The sequence below is a fragment of the Ambystoma mexicanum genome, chromosome 7q (genome assembly GCF_040938575.1).
Source record: "Ambystoma mexicanum isolate Mex_15411 chromosome 7q, UKY_AmexF1_1, whole genome shotgun sequence".
Classification (NCBI taxonomy): domain Eukaryota; kingdom Metazoa; phylum Chordata; class Amphibia; order Caudata; family Ambystomatidae; genus Ambystoma; species Ambystoma mexicanum.
Window position 1 is genome coordinate 922,989,120 of NC_090941.1, and position 22,079 is coordinate 923,011,198.

Here is a 22,079-nt window from a genome sequence, read left to right on the forward strand (position 1 = left end):
TGGTGCTATTTTTTGAAGAAGTGTTTTACAGAGAGGGTTTCCCGGCAGAGTTGGTCACTGATAATGGGGTGAAATTTTGTTCTGAGAGAATGCTACAATTTTTGAAAAAATTCTGCATCAAGCACATTAAAACAGCTTTGTATCACCCCAGGGCTAATAGCCTTGTCGAGAGAGCTATCAGGTTTATAAAGGGTGGTCTACAACTAGCTATGTCTTCAGGATTGAAATGGTCTTGTGTTTTGAAGGAAATGATATGGAACTATTGCACTACGCCACACTCAGTTACAAACATTTCTCCATTCATGTCCCTTAAAGGAAGACAACCTGGCACGAAGCTTTGTCCAGGTTGGCTGGATTTGGCTAAAAGTGCCAATGTTGACCGAGGAAAAATTATGACGCTCATCAAGAAGGCACAGGATGTGTACAGAGGGAGGTTTGTTGAGGACATGAAGGCCAAGATTAACACTTGGAAAGTGGGGGATTTTGTACTCATTAAGAATCCCTGGCGTCTTTATTTTCACACACACCCTGGTCTCCAATCTAGGCATTCCCATCGCAGACACCTATGTCAGTGCCTCTTTCAGACAAACTCTCACTGACATCCTCTTTATCGTTCCTTCGCCTGACTTATGAACACTTCATATGGTCGCACTTTGCTCTCCTTCCTCTTTCTCTCCCATTAATGGTGGCAACCGGTGGGAGGTCCTCATTGCCCCCTTCCCATCTTCCAGAGTCATCATTAATGTATATCTAAATGGCACTGTCATGGTCCAGGCCCCTCAGCCCAATATTCTTCTATTTGATAGGCCTCTCTCTTTTACTCATCAACTTACTTCCTTCTCCTGCTTTTACACTTACACTTCTCGGGCTACCTTGTCTCCTCCTCTGCCTACTGCTCTCATTCCCTTGCCATCCATTACATCCCAAGTGGCTTTGCTGCCACTGCCTTTGACCTCTCTGGCTCCTCTTCTAACCCTGCCCTCCAACTCTCAAGCTCCCTTGCCATCCACTACCTCTCTGGATCCTTTTCTGCCTCCTCCTTCCGCCTCTCTGGCTCTTCTGCCACTTCCGTTGGGGAGTCCTCCTTCCTACACCTCCCCAGAAAGCTTTAAAAAGTGGCTACCTGCTCCATGTGGCTACTCTCAGCTCTCGCTCTGCTGTCAAACAGTCTTTTGACATCTGCCACCTCCTTGAACTTCTTGACCTGGATCTTCTCGCTCTTACTGGGACATGGTTCAAGGCTTGCTCTGTCATGAGTTTTGACACACTCCTCCCTGAGGGCTAAACGATCCTCTCCGAGCCCAGGCCCAACAGTCCCAAAGGAGGAGTGGCCCTGATCTTTCCTGAGTGGATCCCTGCTTCTATCATCCCCACTCTTAACTACTTCTCCTTTGAATGCCTGGTCTGCAGGCTCTCTATCTCTCCTGGCCTCACACTGACCTTGGCCTCCATCTACAGGCCACCTGTCTTCCTCTATGAATTAGCTGATCTATCCTCCTCTCTCCGCAACCTCCCAACTTCTCCTCCTTGGGGATCTCAGCATCCACCTGGACTCCCCAGACTCCTCTTGGCTCTTTCGCAACCTATGTGACCCTGTTGCCCTCTCCATTCTACCCTCTGGTCTGACTCATTATTTCTGCCACACCTTTGAAGCCCTTTTCTCTTCAGGCATCCCCCTCTCGAATACTTTCACTACTCCTCTCTCCTGGACTGACCATTTGCCTCTCTCTTCTTACTTTTAATATCCTGTCACCTGGGTAAAGGCCCTCATAGCACCACCACCTTCCTTTGTGGTCATTCGACCTATGAAGCGACTGTCAACGGCTGCCTTTGCCTCCACCTTCTCTCCTCCACCTAATCCTGCGGTTGAACCCCATCCTGACACAGCCCTTTCCAACCTTCACCTATCCATCTCTAACACTCTGGATATCCATGCTCCTGTTATGAGAATTCTCCTGACGCCTGCCACAAAGTGCAACTCTTAGTACGACTCTGATTGGCTGCTCTGAAATGCAAGTGCAGAGTAGCTGAGCGGAAGTGGGGAGCTGCGGGTGCACCCTCTGACAAATTGGCCTGTCTTATGCTCCAAAAGCAATACCGACTCACCATCTTCTCTAGCCCACATATCTGCAGCCTCTAACAACACGGCCGAACTTGTCAAAATCTGCAAGGAGTTGGCCAATCCCACTGCAGGATCCTCCTCCTCTGCACCCACCCAGGCCCTCTGCATGGCTAAACCTCTCACCACTAAAACCCACGACAAACATCTCTGCACTCTCCAACACTTCCCCCTCTCTTTCACCCCACCTCTCTCAGGCCTGCCTTGGCTGCCCCTCCTCTGCTTCTCTCCTATAACGCCTGAAGATGTTTCTAGACGGTCTATGAAAGTCTCATCTAAACAGGTGGCCCCCTGCTCCTCCAGAACCATCAAGGACAACATTGATTCTCTCACGCCAGCCTTGGCTGATTTCTATAATCGCTCCTTCACTACTGACACTTTGCCCTCTCTTTTCAAGCACTACTACTACTACTTCTGCTGACCCCTCCATTCTGGAAAACTATCAGCTGATCTCTATTTCTCCTTTCCTGCGAAAACTCCTAGAGAAATTGATTATCTCCCAGCTAACCCTCCACACTGAATCTGTTGGTTGTCTCCATGACCATCAGTCTGGCTTCAGAGTAGCCAGAGGCATGGAAACTGCATTCCTCAGCAACCGTGTAGATCTTCTCTCAAATATCAACTCTAGCTCCCCCTCTGTCCTCATTCTCCTCGATCTTTCATCTGCTTTTGACACAGTCAACCATAACATCCTGATTACTAACCTCTGTGAGAACCTTGGCATCTTGGATCAGGCTCTGGCTTGGTTGGCCTCCTTCCTCTTGGACCGACCCTCCCCATTCCAGCTTTGTTCCTTTCTCTCCACCAAACCTCTCTCTACGTGTGGTGTTCTCCAGGGTTCTATCCTCTGCCCCAGGCTCTTAAATGTCAATCTTGCACCTTTGGCCCCCCTGATCTCTACCATCACATCTAACTTTAGGTGTAATGCTCTCTTTCTGGCTACCCTCTGCCTCTTCTTCCTCCTCGCTCACCCCTGACTGTCTATCTGCTATTCAGTCATTGTGTGCCTCTACCGATCTCTGCCTCAATGCCAGTAAGACTGAGAGCCTTCTCATTGGGACCCCTATTCCTGCTTTCCTGCTCTCAATCTGGCCACCCTCCTTGGGCCCTTTTCCCTCACCCTCTGATGAGGCAAAAAACACTGGAGTGATCTTTGACTCCACACTATCCTTCTCTCTAAACATCACTGACCTTGCCAAGAAGGCCCACTTCCAGCTGAAGCTCCATAAAGGTATTCTCCCTTTTCTCACCTTTTCCCAGAAGCTCACTATCTCCAGAGCTCTGGTTCTCTCTAGGCTGGACTACTGCAACACCCTCTTTCTCATTCTGCATACCTCTACTCTTCACCCTGTTCAACTCATCCAGAACAAGACTGCAAACCTATCCTTGGTCTCAGGCCCAGGGACTGCATCCCTCCAGCCCTGAAATTCCTCTACTGGCTCTGGGTGGCTGCAGGGATCAAGTTTAAGACCATCTACATCGTCCACAAATTTTTTTCCGGGCCCTTACTTACTCTTCAGCTCTCTCTTCCTAAGTACCTTCCTCCTAGAACCCTTCACTCATCTACCTCTAACTCTCTGAGGGTGAGTCACTTCTCCAAGCAGAGATTGGGGGTAGAACTCTCTCCTTTGCATGTGCCTCCCTCTGGAATGGCCTCCTTGCCACTCTCCACCTTGAGCTGGACCTCTTTAACTTCTGTAAACTCCTCAAGACCTACCGTTTCTCCTTTTCTTTCTCTCTCCATCTGCCTTGCTAATCTTCCCTTGCTGCTGCTTTGTCTGCTGACGGACTGCCTGGTTGTCCTCTGAGTCTTACAGGACACGTGACCTTACCAATCCCCCTGCAGTTTCCGCCTGGCCCTACTTGCACTGCCTCCTGGATAAACTTGCACTACCGGGCTGGGATTGCCCCTTGTAGTCACAGCCTCCCAAAACTTAACTCAGGGCTCTGCTGCTCGGGGTGCAATGCTCCCTCTCCCCTGCACTTCTTGGTTGCACGCTTGCATGATCTCAATGACACAAGGCCTAGTTAGATCATTGTGGTTGCAGCCTTTTTGGCAACCTATGGCGAGCTCTCTTGAAAGCTATGGATTAATAGTTGTGTGTGTTGCTGTCCGGGTTGCATAGGTGTGGTGCTCTTACATTGAGGCTGCCCAATGCTATATCAGGATTAGAAATGTTTACTTAGAGTCACCTTTGTTCTTGCACCTCAGACTCTCATTACTGGGTCTCTGTTTCATAAATGATGTCTTGGTACACTTACTTAGGTTTGATGTTCTTTAATTGTATCTTAAATTGTTTGTCTTGAATAACAAAAACACGATGTTACTTTAAATCAAGGTATGATTCTCCTTCACACTGTTATAATTCCCTCAACACGTGTTTCTACAAAAAACAATCAAATAGTTAATCAGTACTAACATAAATCTAGATGTGTAAAACAGAAAAATAAATAATGAAAATAAAGTTTACATAATGTACAAGCTAGACATCACTTAATATCTCTTGTAAAACGATGATGTAATTGTAGTACTAGATTCGGGAGAGGCTGTTGATTGTGAATACTGGGTGTGTCCATTTTGTTCAATTTAGTATTAAACAGTCATTAAATGTTGGTTATTTCTCATTGGGCTGTCAAATCTTACAACATTTGAATATATAGTAAATTACTCACTTAGTTGGAGATGTGTCCTTTCAACTTTGTTTCAAATAAATATATTTTATTTAAATTCCTTTGTTTTTAAATTAATTTTTGTTTTTCAATTAATTTGTTGCTCAGTATCTAGTGAAGCCAATGTTGGGACGATTCCCATCAAAATCACTTGTTAGACATTGGGAAAGTCTACTGGAATGGCCACTGAATCGGTAGTTTCAAATCTACAATTGGTCAGGTCAGTCAAAAGGGATTTGGTGCTTTTTGTAACAGGATATGCAGGAATATGAATATATAGAGCAAAACAGTACCCTCAATGCCTGCAGTGCTTATTTAAAGGATCATAGAAATACAATACTACACAATATCACATAGTGTAGATAATTCCATACTCTTGCAATTTAGGGAACTCTAAGGAACACCAGAGATTTCACCATGTGTTAAAGATGATTTGACCAACCGCCTTCAAATCTGGCCTTTTATAAACTAGTGACCTATTTCCAAGCAAAAAATGGACATGGCATATTGGAGTCTACAACAACTAGAACAGAGAGCCGTATTAAGAACTTGCAGATGCACATTTTAAACAGGGAGCTGTTGAATGCAAAATGTGACACACCAGGGAACAAAGGGCATAGCTTTCTCTTAATGAAGAGTACTCCTAAGTACTGTGCTTTGATAGAAATGCTGGGAGAAGAGTGATCATGCAAAATCAAATTGGAGTATGATTTGAAGCTCCATATAAAATATAAATATTGGTTAAATATAAATATTTGCAACACACACCAGCAAAACACAAACAGCATCATTATTTTTCATCTCTATTTTAGCCCACTTAGATTGTGAAGAGTCATATGTACCATGAAAAGGAGAAACAGTTTTTGTGCCCATAGCGAAACTACTGATCGGCAAACTACCGACCCATTGCTCTTTGGATGCTGAAAGTTAAATATTTGCAAAATGAATTTTGCAGGAATTAGAGCAATGGGCGGTAACAACGGGACCCGAGCAAATTTCAAACCGGTTTCAGTAAAGGGTTCAGCAGCACTTGGAATAGGTTCATATGGACGCAACACAACAAGAGCTTGGTGTAAAGACACTCCCCCCATATTTGCAGACTTCTCTCTGCCTTTCAATAAAGCCAATTGAAGTTTAATATAAACAATTAGAAGAATGGCACATTCCTAAATCCTTACTGACTAGTCTGGTATATCTGCACATGGATGCAAAGTTACAAGTAAGGCTGAACCAGCAAGGTACTCTTTCTCAAAGAAGGCCGACACATAGAGGTTTGGACAGGTGTGCATGCTGGCCCCATCCTTTTTTATTTGGATGTGTCCGATATGAGGGAGTATTTAGCTTGCTCTTCATTTTCTGCTCCTAGTATTAATTAACAAAAAATGTATTGGTTAGCATTTTCGGATAAAGTGATATCTACCAGACGAAACACAACTGGGTCTTCAGCGTCTTTTCAACTACACCATCAGATATGCTGACAAAAAATGATATAGTAATAAATGATAGTAAAACAAACATTCTAAAATTCTATGGCAGGTCAACAAAGCCATATACATTTAGCTGGAAATTCAGCACAACTCCAATGGAACCAGTGGCTCAATCAGAATATTTGGACTTCTTTCTTGATGCTTCACTTTGCAAGAAAACTATTTTTCAAAAGCTGCAAGAGAAAGTTACCACACTAGTTTCTCACATAAAATGTTTTAATAGAATGTAGAGCAGATTTGTTATCGTACCGCTAATTATTTGTGTATGAAACAGAAATAGTACCATCCTTCTTTACAGACAGAAGATTTCCCACCTGTCCTGTGACCACTTCTTGTTAAAACTCCCCCAAAAAATTTGGAAGAAATCTTTGGCCCTACCAATTTGAGTGCTGATTTCTATTATCTGATTTGAAGTGGGTCTGACTTCACTGCATGGCTGACTGAAATGGAACATTTGACCGTTTTATATACTATTTCTTGTTCCCCCGCAATACTCGGTGTTCTGTGAGTGAAGTTATATTACAAAGCATTTATGAGCCTGCTGAAATATTAATTTGCAAAAACTTATTACGAAAGATTGGTGTGACACTTTCAAAAATAATAGGCATTACAAAAATTATAACCATCTCCTTAAATTAGATAAACCTTTGGGAACATTTCTGTGATATTTAAGTACATTCCCAAATCCCTGTTGGAGGTCACACTATTTGAGGTTCAGACTGAAACTCAACCCAAAGGGAGAAATTATGTCTGTGTGTTATAAATCAGCTGTATTAGAAAACCATTGCTGTTTCTGTGGACAACCAGAAATTACCCAAACTTTTAAACATCTGATGATTGATTGTCCAACTTTAAACAATTTATGAACTAAATTGTTTGATACATTTGTTAATTCAGAGTTTTGGCTCTTGGGACATGGCTTTTGGGTACATCTATCTAGCAGGAATGAAATCCATTTACAATTGCAGTACTAACATTTGTATACAGAATGAATTTCAATGCTATTGGATGGTAGGCTGATTTTGCCTTTTATGAACGGTACTTCAATGTGCCGCTCACACATGTATTTATTTTAGTGTCTATTTCCCTTTAAGCACTTCTTAAGCATTTTTTGCCCCAACATTAGCACTTTATTAATGCATTTTCTTGACTCTTGTTATAAGTGCACGTGTTTAAATAAGGATTGTTCTAGCTTACTAAACAAATATTTTTAAAGTTGGCCTTTAAATTTAGATAGTTTTATTTATCTGTATCGACTGTTGTATGTAAGGTCTACATGTATAAACCAATGTTGCAATAAAAGACTGGGGAGAATCAGAAAAGGAAATAGATGCAAATGACAAGCGAAGGAAGAGCAACATTTTAGACAGACTTGTGTGTTTTTAACATTCATGTGAGAAGAGTATCAGGAATGGAGTTTGTAATTGTTTGAATTTGTGTGTAATCACTGGAGGTCATGGCGCTTGCTGGCAGATTCCTAGGAGGTCTTAGACGGTCTTGGCTGAAAGAATCGACACCAAATCCCCAAATGCCACAATTGGGTGGAGAATGAGGGGGTTGTTGGGTTTCCCATAGTCCTTGACAGGTTTTGCCTGAGACCTTCAGGGGAGGCACAAGACAGATAGAACTGCCGTAAAACAGCTGCATGTTCCAAAAGCAGCAGACTGAGCCTGCACAAAAAAAAAAAATACACCCTATGACATGAGATCTGGAGACTGGGATACAAAGGACACTGAGGAGATTAGACATTGTGCAAGAGTGTCCCCGGTTGGCTGAAAAGGTTCCTGAAGTCAGACCTAAGTTTCAACAATCTTTTTTAACTTGAAAAATCAGTAAGAGGAAGCAATCCATTAGCAATCCATTCGAAATTCTGTCTTTGACATTACCAGCACCACACATGAGCCTTTGACCCATAACTACAGTAGAGTACCTTGCCATGGACCCGGAAGTTAGAGGCATCCATATTTGTATGAAACCGTATTTCTGTATGAATGGATCTTTTGTTTGGTCATGATTATAGTGATGGTGTTCAGACGCTCGAACCACTGATGAGTGTGAAAAAAGTCGCCTACTAGACAAACTGCAAACAGAGGTCTAGGCCAAGACCCTGAGATTAAGTTGCTTCTCCAAATTACAGAATCTCTAGCATTGTTAGATCTTTTTGTTTATTGGTTCCTGGCTATGGAACCATCTTCCCCTTTCATTAAGGGAAACACCTACATTCTTATGCTTTATAAGGAAACTTAAAACTTGTACGTCTATGCTGGTTTTTAGGACCATAACTGTCCTGCTTTCAGCCACAGCCAAAGGACTTTGTAGCCATTAGCACAAAGATGACACTTATGGCAAGCACTTTGTATGTATCCACACATAAAATAACATAACAAGTTGTCAGAAACATAACTGTGAATCAGAACTAAATTAGAAAGAAAAATGTCATTTTATAGAAAGACTCACCACGATATTTAGGTCCTTGCTTTGTAAATGCCTTTATCTATAATCTCGAAGAAAAAGCATCACTGCCTATCATGATAATCCCAGAAATGCTGGGACAAGAAACAGGCTGTTGTTAATCTGAATAGTCTATTTGATTTAAAATTATGAATAGAAATAATTAAAGGTGGTCCCTTGACCTTGAAACCTGGAGAAGTCTGCTACAATAGTCTATACAAATACAGGGTAATTCATGGATTATTTGTGCCGAAAAAAACGAGATTTGTGCGCAATTCCGCCCGCAAATCCCTGTTTCACAAATGGGGATTTGCGGGCAGAATGGCACACATATCCCGTTTTTTTAGGCGCAAATAATCCATGAATTACCCCCAGCATGTCGACATTAAGGGGGTTAGCACCTCCCAGGATTTCTCCTTTTTGTGTAAACCATTGTTTCCACAAATCAAGAAGATAAACAATCCCTGCAAATGTTTGAAATATTGTATGCATCATGTGACAAATCCATGCATAAACTGCCCCTGTGCAAACTCAGAAATTCATGTATATGGCTGCTGCCAGAGAACAATATGTGTCCTGTGTATTCATACATTATGGGCATACTCATTTTGAATTAACCTCAACAAAGCTTGCATTACAGCCCATGCCCCACTGAGTTCCATAGCTGGTAAAGGATTCCCCTAAAAGATTTCAACTGCTATCAGGCGGTTTAACTAATTCTTGGGATATGTATTGAAATGTTCAGGATGTATTGTACTCATTTTTCATTTGGATTTTCAAGGTACCAGTCTGGTAAAAATATCAACAGCTCCACTAAGTAAGTTCTGCTCCAAGACTGTCCCCTTCATACAAATTCCCTCACAGGGAATCTGTTTCTGCCTTGAATAAGATTTCCTCACCAGGCTCACTCTCGAAAAGGCATTTTTAAAGGATTTCCATCATTTACATCCACTCTGTTCTTCTGTTAGAAAAGTTCACTTAGTCCTCAGATTTCCTAATAAACTCATATTTCTCATATTTCCTAGTGTTTTCCAATCAATACTTGATAAACTACAAGCATGCAGGATCATTTGATGCAGTTTCCTCTGGCGTTTCATGGGATCTGCAGAGTGTAAATCCAGGGACAGTGGGGCCCTGAAAGAGACCTAGTAACAAGCTGCTTTGCCCAGTCCAACAAAAGCAGCGAGAGAAGCAATCATGTTCAAGTCAGTGCAAGCCCCACACAATTTTACCAACATTTTACCAACATTTTACTGTACAGTGAGTATTGAGTCAAATAAAACCCAAGCCCACTGTGCGTTGTGTGTTCAAAATAGTTGCATGCATACATCATTATCCCAGACATATGTGTTAAATGTAAGAATCTATGTACATTTTGATTTTCTCCAGATGCTCTTTGATTTTATGCAAAACAGCCAGAAACATGTATGCACACACTCGTTGTCAAAAGAGATGTATTTGCAGAAATTGGGAGATTTACACACTTATTGAATTGTTTATGTACTGAGTGAGATAATATGTTTTTGTGAAGGGTGCACTGAACATGTCTTGCTCATTACTATGGAGGGTTTTTAAATTGATCCCTGAGAGGAAAGTGTCACTCCTCTCATGTCTTTCTATTGGTGATAGAGAAGTGCACATAATTATTCAAATGTAGCCCCGGGGCTCCCCCCACCCACGACAAGGAAGCCACCAGCCAGCCTGGAGGCGTCCATGTGATCCAGGCACTTATGTGCTGGATCGCCGCCCGCACAGTGGGCGGGTGCAGCGGGCGTGCCGCCAGCGCACCGAAGGTGCGCTTAAGGCAAGCCCGTCTGTGCCCGTCCGTGCCGGGACGTGCTGGAAGGGATACTTAGATAGAAATTTCTTGATTTCTTTGGCGCACCCCAACACTAGGTGGCCAACTGGCTGGAATCACAACACAGCCTTACCAACCCCCTCCCCCACCAGAAGTACTCATAGCATTGAGCCCACGCTGGATGCCCCCACTCTGTGCCTGCTAAATACAAGGTCCCTTCCAGCTCACACGGGTGAGATCTGGGACCTGCTAACAAATAGGCAACCAGCCCTTTTATGCTTAAACGAAACTTGGCTGACACCGAGCTCGGCGCCTGCAGTAGTGCAAGCCCTCCCCCCCAATTACTGCATCACCCATTATGATCGCCCGCCCCCCAAGCGTGGTGGAGGCATTGCAGTTATTTTTAGAGACAAGTACACGGTTAGCCAGATACCTTGCTCACATACACTTAATATGGAAGCCCTCCTCTGTCGATGCGTGTTGTTGCCATCTTGTGTCACCCACCTCCTGCTTATCTACCGCCCTCCGGGCCCTATAGGAACTTTTGGGAAGGGCTTAGCTGACCTCATTGCTGCCCTAAACCTGCAGTATACCAATCTCGTGGTATTAGGTGATTTAAATTTGCATTTTACCCTTCCTAGATCGGATGAACTAAACTCGGTTTTGGATAGCCTCTCTGATCTTCATTTCTGTCAATTGATCCAAGCACCCACTCACCTGCATGGAAATACTCTGGACATGGTATTTGCCAATGATGCTCTACTTGGCCCCGGCCTTATTGTGCCAGTGACCTGGTCTGATCACCATCTGATTTCATGCCTCTTCATACCAGCCACTCCCGTTTGTAAAATTCTCCCCCCTAAGACGCTACTTCGCTCCTGGCGATCAGTTGATCCCAAGGCACTTGGTGCCTGTATCGTCTCTAAGTGCACCTCTTTGGGACCTGTATCTCTATCTACGCTCTCAATGTCGCTACTGTCCGCCGCCAATGTTTTTGCTCCACCTAAACTTACCCAGAGTCGGAGATTACTCTCTCAGCACTGGTTTACTGATCAGCTTAAAAGCGCCCGCCTGCTACTCAGACAAGCTGAACGCAAATGGCGGATTAGTTATGACCCTTTACTTAAAGACTTGTACAAGCTTAGTCTTTCTACCTACTTAGCCAATGTCAAACTGGCCAAAAAATTGAAAGTGCTCTATGTAAACCTAAAACACTATTCTCTATTGTCCAGTCACTCGCTTTCTCTGAGCCCCTTACTTCTACGGCTAAACCATTGCAAAAGCTATGTAATGACCTGGCATCTTTTTTTATCATGAAAATCGATGTGATTCGATCTAACATCGCTAAATCTCCCGCTATGCAATCCTCCGGCACTACCAGCTTTGTGCCACTCACCCTCACTGACCCCCCTGCTAGCTGGTCTAGCTTTCTCTGTTCACTGAGGCAGAGGTTCTAGCAGCGATCCTCAAAATTAAATCCTCCTCTCCTGAGGATGCTATTCCGGCAAGTATTATGAAGACAATTGCCCCAGACATTCTGTCCGACATCACAGCGGCTATAAATAACTGTTGCGAGTCTGGATTGGTTCCGCCGGAATTCAAATCTGCTAGGGTCATTCCCTTGCTTAAGAAGCCGTCACTTGATCCTACTATCCCTTCTAATTTTTGCCCCATATCCCTGCTCCCGTTCTTGTCTAAACTCTTGGAATCTCTGGTCACGCCCCTTCTGTCCTCCTTTCTGGAATCCTCTAAGATCTTTAATCCTGCCCAGGCAGGCTTTAGGCCAGGAAGAGGGACGGAGAGTGTGCTTGTCTCAGTGCAAGACGATATGTCCAGACTTGCGGACGCAGGTGGAGTTGGAGCTTTGATTCTGCTGGGTCTGTCCGCCGCATTTGATACGGTGGACCATCCTATCCTCCTCTCACGTCTAGCACAAATCGGGATCTCTGGCCCAGTCCTGGCTTGGTTTACCTCTTTTCTTGCAGACCGCACTCAGACCCTTTCTATGCCCCCTTTCCTCTCTTCCCCTTGTGTCCTCACCTGTGGTGTCCCCCAGGGATCGTCTCTTTCCCCTATCTTATTCAATATTTATATCTGGGCGCTTGCCTGCCTTATCCGCTCGTATGGACTCAATTGTTATTCCTACGCAAATGATACTCAAATCCTGATCCGTTTGGATCAGGATCATACCGAGGTCTCAGCCTGTCTTCATGACTGTCTAAAAGCAGTCAGTGTCTGGATGGACCAAAATTGGCTCAAGCTCAATGGCGATAAAACGGAGGTGATGTTGGTGGGTTGTCCTCCCAGCCCATCACTATGGACCCCCGCTTTTTGGCCTACTTCATTGGGCCCCCTGCCCTGTCCAGTGGACAAAGTAAAGAACTTAGGGGTCATTCTTTCCACCTCCCTGTCCATGTCAAATCAGGTCTAAGCTGTCTGCCAATCCGCCCACCACCAGATTAGGGTACTTAAGAGGGTCCTCCCTATGATCCCAGAAGCTATGCGCCCTCCTGTGGTGGCTGCATTAGTCCTCTCACGGTTGGACTATTGCAACTCCCTGTACCTCGCTCAGACGGTGGGCATTCTCCAGCATCTCCAATGCATGCAGAACCTGGCAGCTTGGCTGGCCACAGGTTCTCCCTATGGAGCACACATATCTCGCCAGTGCTTCGCCAACTTCACTGGCTTCCAGTGGCCCAGCGAGTTAAGTTCAAGTCACTGTGCATTGTCCACCGGGCAATCCAGGGCCTAGGAGCTGAGTTTCTTCAAACCAAATGTGTCCGATATATCCCGGAACGCAATCTTCGCTCCTCGACCACCATCCTCTTGGTGGTCCCTAGGTACAACCGGGAAAAACTCGGTGGCAGAGTCTTTACCATTGCTGCGGCCAGGCTGTGGAACACCCTCCACTGCTACTCAAGTCTACCTCTAACCATTTGGCTTTCAGGAAAGCCCTGAAAACAACTCTATTTCAGCTCTCTGGCTACTACTGTTCTTCCTGCTCGGTAGCTTCCTCACCAGCGCCATGATGCCCTTGGGCGACCGTGCGCTTTACAAGTCCAGGTAACATAACATAACATAGCATAACATGGGTTGGGAGGAGACCTCAGACTTACTTGCTGTCTCCCATAACACTTCCCAAAACTGTGATCTTGCGGTAAGTCCTTTATAAAAACTCCAATAAATATATCAATTCACCCAAGATTGAATGGCTCATATAGGAATCTCTATGCGCCATAAATGTATATCAATGGAAGTCTCTTAAAAGATTCCCTTTGTTTAAACATTATAAAATCTCAGTCCGCTTACTTAATTGTTTATGTTATTTATGTTGTTGCCTTTAAAGGACTTCATGAAAAGGGACATGCCATAGTGGTTGTAGTGATTGACCTACATTGTTTTTAAATGTAACCTTTCAATCCATCACGCAAACATTGCAGGCATCGAAATAAAGACAATCTTAGTAGGACTCTGAAGAATCCAGTGCCACAGCATTTGACGTAAACAACAGTTCAATGTCCAATGTAGTTTGAGGTATACATTTAACAAGGTGTCCTTATGATGGAAAACATGAAACATACAGTGACAACGTGAACACTGCTCTTCAGGATTACAGAGATGTCTAGTGGCTAAATAGACTACTCATCCCCACACTTCTGCTAATCTGGCAGTGATCTCAATCATAAAGGTGAAACAAGTACAGCCCAAAAAGTATACATCTATTGCCTTGTGTGTAAGCTCAGGCTGAGGGCATGACATATCTTCAGAAGGGGTTAGAAACCTAAACAGTAATTGAACAAAGACCCCAAAACTAAAGAATGTCAAATTAAGGGTCTAAAACATTGGGCCTCATTATGAGTTGGCCGGTAAAAAAAAAAAAAATCACCGGCATGCCGGTGCAACCGTGTCCGTATTGCACTGCTGCCGGAATCAACAGTTGATCCCGAGTCAGCGTGCATGCGCATTCCGGCATGCCGGAAACGGCTGCACCAGCATGCTGGTAAGGCACTCCAAACCCCCGATAGCAGCATCATTGATACCGGCACCGGAAGCAACATCATCACGCCGGAACGGGAAATTCACCGGCTGCCATCTTTAAAAACACAATCCATTGCAATCCTCTGCCTACATCACCTGGACCAGGGAACTATGTAGGGTGTTAGCAAGCTGAGGACCATGGCTACGAGGAAAGGCACAGTGCGGCAATGAAAGCCACGTTTCAGCGACGAGGAGCTGAACATTCGAGCGGACACCATGGTGGAGCGAAAGCACCTTCACGTCTGAGCCGAGGGGACAACGACTCCTCCAGCCAGAGGCCTTCTACATCAAGAGCTGGCCAAAAGCGTCCCACAGCTCCCAACCCACAGCCCCCCCAGCCAACAGGACACACAGGCTGGACAGCAATCCGAGCAGCAACAAGGGACACCCTGAAAGGAGCCCAAACAAAGGCCCAGTGCTGATATTAAGGCACACCAGCCAAAAGATACCCCTGCCACAAAGGTCCCAACCCTGAAAACAACATCTGGGGCAGAGGAGCCACCTCAGGTAGAAGACGTGGGATCCCCAGTGGCCAGTGACTTGGAGGGGTCACATTCAATGGCTACCTGTGATCTGGGTGAGGCGGCACAATCTGCACAGCACAGTGCGGAGGAGGAGGAGGAAGTGGAGGAAGCATGCAATAGCATGCTTGAAGACATGCCAAACACCCCACCCATGCTGCCTACCCCACGGTTCTCACCAGAACCTGGCTCAGGTGGCCACAGCTCTGCGAATGGCATGGTCATAGGTGCACACAGCCCTGGAAGCACACACACACCAGCTCTCGTGCAACCACCTGCAGCACAAAACATCATTGACCTGGAGGGGAGGCTGACCCGCATGGAGGAGCGCCAGCAGGCCATGCATGACATGGTCAGGCAGTATGTGGCAGACAGTGAAGCCACACACCGGGCCATGCAGGAGAATTCCAGGGCAGCCAGCCATGCTGTGTACTGTGTGGCCTGGTGCATGCACAGGAATGGCAGCCATGACACAGGCTGTCACCCAGTTGGTTTCCACCATGGCTCAACAGCGGAATGCAGATACAGACCCGCACCATCAACCAGCACAACCCCGGCTAGTTCAACGCAGACCAGCTTGGTGCGTCGGTCACTGCGTAGTATGCGCTGCACAGGCCAACAACCCCCTCCACCTAAGAGGGGGCCTCAGTAGCCTGACTCATCATACATGTAATGAGGGAGTCAAATTTAACTTGCAGTGGGGGCAGTTGGGGGGTGGGGGTGTCTGACATGGGTGTGTGGGGGTGTTGGGTGGTGGGGTGTGTGGGTTTGTGGGGGGTGGGGGTGGGGGTGTGGGTGTGTGGGGGTGTTAGGGGGTCAGTGGTGTGTGGGGGTGGTTGGGGTTGGGGGTGTGGGTGTGTGGGGGTGTTGGGGGTGGGGGGTAGTGTGTTGAATATCAAGGGGTAGAGGTGCACATTGCTTCATGCTCAATGTATTTAGTTCTCATTTAATTAATACACCTGGTGTGCATAAGAAAAACAAATGACTGGACATTGCTTTTTGAGCGTGTGTCAATTCTTTTCTCTACAGTGCCCAGTGTCCTCCATTCCCAGTGCCTTGTGTTACCCAATCCATCAAAAGTATTGTGCAATCAAAGTTTGGCATAGAGCACTTCCTTCATTCTCATTGTGCTGTGGCCGATGTGCAGCATCTTCACTATCATCCTCCTCATCTTCAGGTGGCATCAGGTCCATGTCAGGGGTACATTGCGCCGGATGCACATATTGTGCAGCATGGCACATGCCAACACTATATTGCCCACCTTCTCAGGCCTGTAATTGAGTGCCCCACCCGACCTGCTGAGGCAGGAAAAATGGGCCTTCAACAGGCCAAAAGTCTTCTCAATCGTGACACGAGGGTGTGCATGTGCACGGTTGTAGTCCTCTTTGTGCCTGCTGACTGGCTGCCTGATGGGGGTCAGGAGCCACAGCTTCAGGGAATACCCAGCATTACCTGCACAGTAGCAATGGAAAGTGTATTTGGGAATATTTTTGTCATTCCTTGTGTGCACTGCCTGTACAGTGTTCATGGTCACATGCCACAGATTCATGACTGCACTTGACATCTCCTTATAGTAAGACCCAGGTAAGTGTACTTAGGGATGATCCATGGTTGGGGGTATGTGTGCCGTTCACGTTTTAGGGACCTTTCCATCAGATACAGCACTCACACAAATGAGATGAGAAGTTTGATGATGTGCTGGCATCTGATGGGTGTGTTGCATAAGAAATGACTATACATGTGGAGTGCATCATGACACATTTGCCTGATATGCTTCATGATAGACAGTGATTTGCTATTCATGCTTTCGACAACTTGATGTCACCATGTACTTGTCCATCAATGCCTTCCCCCATATGACCAAGACACAAAGGCATTGGTGGATTGGTCTGCCAGTGAAGGCAAATGTTTAAGTGATGAGGCTGGGTGTTCACTGGCATGGTGGAACTGAGGTAATGTGGATGGGTCCTGCACCACTCGCTCATATGTCAGTGGTGTCAACTGATTGATGATTACAATAGTTTCCATGCTTGCATCATTGCATTTGGAAGTGTCCCTTAAGGTGCCTGGGCTGGTATACTGGTCTATGGTGTACCTGTGGGGTGGGTGCAGTGACAGTGATTTCCATGTGTGGCTGTTGGATTTGGCTGAGACATGGCTGCATGACCCGTGATGTACTTTTCTACGCTCATGTATTTCATGCATTGTGCCTGCAGGGTGGTGCATTGTGGTACCCGTGGTTCATGTTTGATGGTATTCCAGGTGCATATGCTGGGGTGGATGCTGTGTATGTTGATTCCATTTTTGCACAGTGGCGTAGGCATGCCACATCTGCATCCATTGGCTATGTCCCACATTCTGTTGAGGTCATTGGGGTCACAGTTTTGGCCACCCAGGATGCTGGGGTCCTTCCCCTGAACAACACCCCTCATACCCGAGCCAGCAGACATGTTGCCCATGCTTGTGGTCCCCCCCGAGCAACACCCCTCGTACCCCAGCCAGCAGACAGGTTGCTTATGCTTGCACCCCCCTGGCAACAGCCCTCATTGCCCTGTCATTAGACTTACCAAACAGCCAGGTATGTTGTGCAGTGTGTCGTGCCATGTAGCGGGGAAGCGTGGAGTTGCACAGCACCATGGCATCATGTGTGGATCGCGGGAATCTTGAACAGCAATGCATTATTATTTTGCTTGCATCGCGCACCATCTGGACATTCAGGGAATGGTAGAGCTTCCTGTTGCAGTACACTACCTCCATGGCTTGCCGGACTACCAGCTCCACACGGGTGCAGTCGAGGACACTGATTACATTTGGCATGCCTGCCAGTGCATGGAATGCTATTTGGAAGCATTCTCCTCCTCCGCAGTCTGTGGTAAATATATGTGGTCCCTTCCATATTTCAGGAGGGCATCTAGCACCTGGTTGAGAACACGGGAGAAACATGGTTGTGAGATGCCATGCAGCTGCCCCACTGTCTGCTGGTAGGAGCCTGTGGCAAGGAAGTGTAGAACAGACACTACCTTCAGCAAGGAGGGGATGCCTGTCCGGATGTTGATGAGGCTTACCACTTCATCATGGATGAGGTCCACTATTGTGCATATGGTGTCACTGTCCAGGCGATACTCAGTGTGTATCTGTGCAGGGCTTAGGTCAAATGGACGGACCCTTAGGCAAGGGATTGGTGGCTGCCTGCGGAGTACAAATTCCTGCACTGGTGGTATGTGCTGGCCTAGTCTCACCCTCCTTCTCCTCCTGCGCCTCCACTGCATTCCCTAATTCAATGCCTGCTGGAGTAGTAGCAGTGCAGGCATGTCCTCCAGTCCCAGTATTGCAACTGCTAATGGTAGAATTTTGGGTCAGGAAGGGGTGTGGTGTGTGGGTGTGCTACTTTTCTGCTGTGCCAGACTCCATTGCCTCCAACTGTGCTGATTGTGAGCACCTGCGGCAGGTTTCAACACAGCAGATTGTTATTAACGGCTGCACTGCGATGCCGGTCTTGATGGCATCATGGTAACTATTCTTACCAGCATCTGGATGCCAGTAATTGCATGTCCGTGCACCTCATAATGTGCACTTCCTTGCGGCATGCCGGTGTTACTGGCATGGTTGTCGCGTGCCTGCACTCATTCCGTGAAGGTGCTACCCGGTCACAACGGGTCACTGCCGATGCCAGAAGCACCGGCATCGCGCGTCGTAATGCACCAGTCCGGTAGACGATCCCGGTATTCCTGTACCGGTATCGTTATTACTAGACAACCAACCTTGTAATGAGGCCCATTGACTTTTAATTAAACAACAAAATGCAAGAAAGTTTCTAAAAACACAAGCAAAAACCCACTCCTGCAAAGAAACACAGAACATGCAAGCTGTTGTTGAATAGCACCCTGTGTAGATGAGCATGTGTGCACACAATGCTAATATGAATGATGTTGTGTTAGAAAAAGGCAGCGAATCGGGCTCAAAACTCACTTTGTTTCCACACGTGGACCGTAGAACAGGGCCTCTTCATACTACTTTGTTTCACTATCTTGGATGATTGAAGCCGGGCTTCTAGGCACTTTCCTGAGGTCAAGCCAGTACTGCAACACAGGGAATCACATTGATCCAGTGGTGAGATGGCATTGAGACGAGGGATCTGCATGGATCGAGTTGCGCTTAAGAGAGTGCAAGTCAGTGGGTCCCAACTGGTTCAATTTGTCATTTGTGTCAAATGGAAATGATACTTATGCTGGGTTCTGTTGGGTTTTTGTGACAGTGCAAGTTGGATGCTTTCAGAGCTGTGTGCTGGCATTAGACTCAAGCTGTTGGTGCCCTTCACTGGTGTGAGATGACATTGAGATGTCTTGAAGCCGAAGGTAAGAATCCCCAAGTGTGTGGATTGCCAAAAATAGCACCATAGGTCCTGTGTTGGCTCGAAGGGCCCCACGCATGGTCAAAGAGGTTTGAAGTTGGTTCAAGGTGATGAACCATGATTTCCTTGCTGCTTTTGGACTCCTGGTTTTCTGGGAGATGCAATCAAGGGATGCCAGGACAAAGTGAGTCCTTCTGCTCCACGCCGATTCCAGGGGGTTTGGCTTGCACCTACCAGGGTTTCTTCACCTCCAGTGACAGGGTACTGGTTCCAGTGCAACCACAGTTAGCCTTTGGTCCAACAGCAGTCACGCCCACTGTTCCCTGTCGATTGAAAAGGGAAAGATCTCTCACCTACCTTGCATTCCTTCTGTCTTCACCTAACTGGCAGAGGACTTTGGAATAGACAGTATCCCCAAAAGAAGTCCAGATGATTTGCTCTTGTTCTTTTAGAAGGCCAGAAATGAATCAACAAATGAGGGGTGTCCTTCTGATTTTACCAACAAAATGCCAGAGATGAATGGTCCAAAACAAACAGTAGTAACAAGTGTCCTTTTCCTTATGACATCACACCTAGCACACCTTCCTTGCAGGAAATGGAGGGGAAAGGAACAGGCAGAGAACCCTAACAGAAATCATAATGTTGGGACCCCTCTCTAGCCCAACTAGCCTCTATGTCTACTCTAAAACATCTCGCTTCCCATGTCTGTTAGCTTGCAAAGGATTCCAGTGCTCAGAACTCCGGTCCGATTTTGCCTTTTCTGTGTATTTCTGCACTTGAAGCACTATTCCCAGGATACCATCTGAGGGAAGTGTATACACCCTGGGGGAAGGTGTGACAATTTCCTGCTGGAGAATAAAAGGGCAGGTACCCTAGATATTGTTCCTCATGGCAACAGTGCCTATTCAATTCAATTCATGTTTATTTTGTAAATAAAATCCATAAAACAAGACATCACAAAATGCATTGATACATAAAAAAGAAATACAAATGTTCTAAGTGCAAGTAGATGTTTCCTCATATACAATGATTGTCTTAGATACTGCAATACGCCCCAACCAGTCCAGGAAAAATCTGCCCACAATAAATACAGAAGTGACTAATGACATTAAAGAAGGCCTGTATACCTTAAACTAGGCTTTGGTATTCATGTTCTACTTCTTGAATGGGCAGAGCAAAGAACATTAAGGGGGTAATTCAAATATTTTGGCGCACAAGTGGCGCACGCGGCTGGCGCACAGTGTGCGCTTGCGAATTGCTGCGCCAGCCGCGCGCGCTAAAATCCATTTCCGCGCACAGCGTATTCATTGATTTTAGCTATCAAATCCAGCCGTGGCGCACAGTGGCGCATCAACCCTGCAGCAGAGCCAGTTACGCCCCCAAGAATGCCCCTCGCGCAGGGAAAAGCCATCAAAATCCCCAATCCAGTGCAAAGGGATGCGCTAACACTGTACCAGTATGCATGGCCGCCACACAGCACACAGCAAGCGGGGTACGTGTATTACTGGGGTTCGCGGGAAGTTTCACACGCGATTGGTGCTGTTCAAGTGGGGTACGTGTATTACTGGGGTTCGCGGGAAGTTTCACCCGCGATTGGCCCTGTGCGAGTGGGGTACGTGTATTACTGGAGTTCACGGGAAGTTTCACACGCGAAAGGCCCTGTGCGAGTGGGGTACGTGTATTACTGGGGTTCACGGGAAGTTTCATACGCGATTGGCCCTGTGCGAGTGGGGTACGTGTATTACTGGGGTTCGCGGGAAGTTTCACACGTGATTGGCCCTGTGCGAGTGGGGTGCGTGTATTACTGGGGTTTGTGGGAAGTTTCACACGCGATTGGCCATGTACGAGTAGGGTACCTCCTCAGAGGTATCCGTCCTTTCCTCTCCTTCCCCCAGAAGCTCACTGTCTCCAGAGCCCTGGTTCGCTCAAAGCTGGACTACTGTAACAGCCTCTATTTAAATCTTCCTGCCTCTACTCTCCGCCCTTTGCAACTCATCCAGAACAGGACTGCGAGACTTGTCCTTGGCCTCAAGCCCAGGGACCGCATCTCTCCAGGACTGAAATCGCTACACTGGCTCCCAGTGGCCGCGAGGATTAAGTTCAAAACCCTCTGCATTGTCCACAAGGCCTTCTGGGGCCTTGGGCCAAAATACCTTCAACTCTCTCTTCCTAAATATCTTCCTTCTCAAGCTCTTCGCTCATCCACCTCCAACTACCTCAGAGTCAGCCGCTTCTCCAAGCAACAAGCTGGGGGTAGATCTCTCTCCGCAGCAGGGGCCTCCCTCTGGAACAGCCTTCCTGCCTCCCTGAAACTTGAGGAGAACCATCTCCGGTTCCGGAAGCACCTCAAAACCTTCCTCTTTGCCTCCGCTTTCTCTCCCTCTCTCCCCTGCTAAAATCACTGAACCTGCACTGAATCTGCAACTGGCCACTCACCGATCTCGGTCCTTGGCCCTGCCACTCTTCCCTGCACTGCCTACCTGCACTATGGGACTGTCTCTGTATCCTACAGCCCCTTCTCCTGGCACTTACCTTGCACTTGCCACCAGCTGGCCCGTTTACTTATCTTGTATTCTACTAAACATTTACTGCACTTCCCCTCTCCCCTTCCCCTTGCACTTTTCCCAGTCCCCCTACCCTTGCA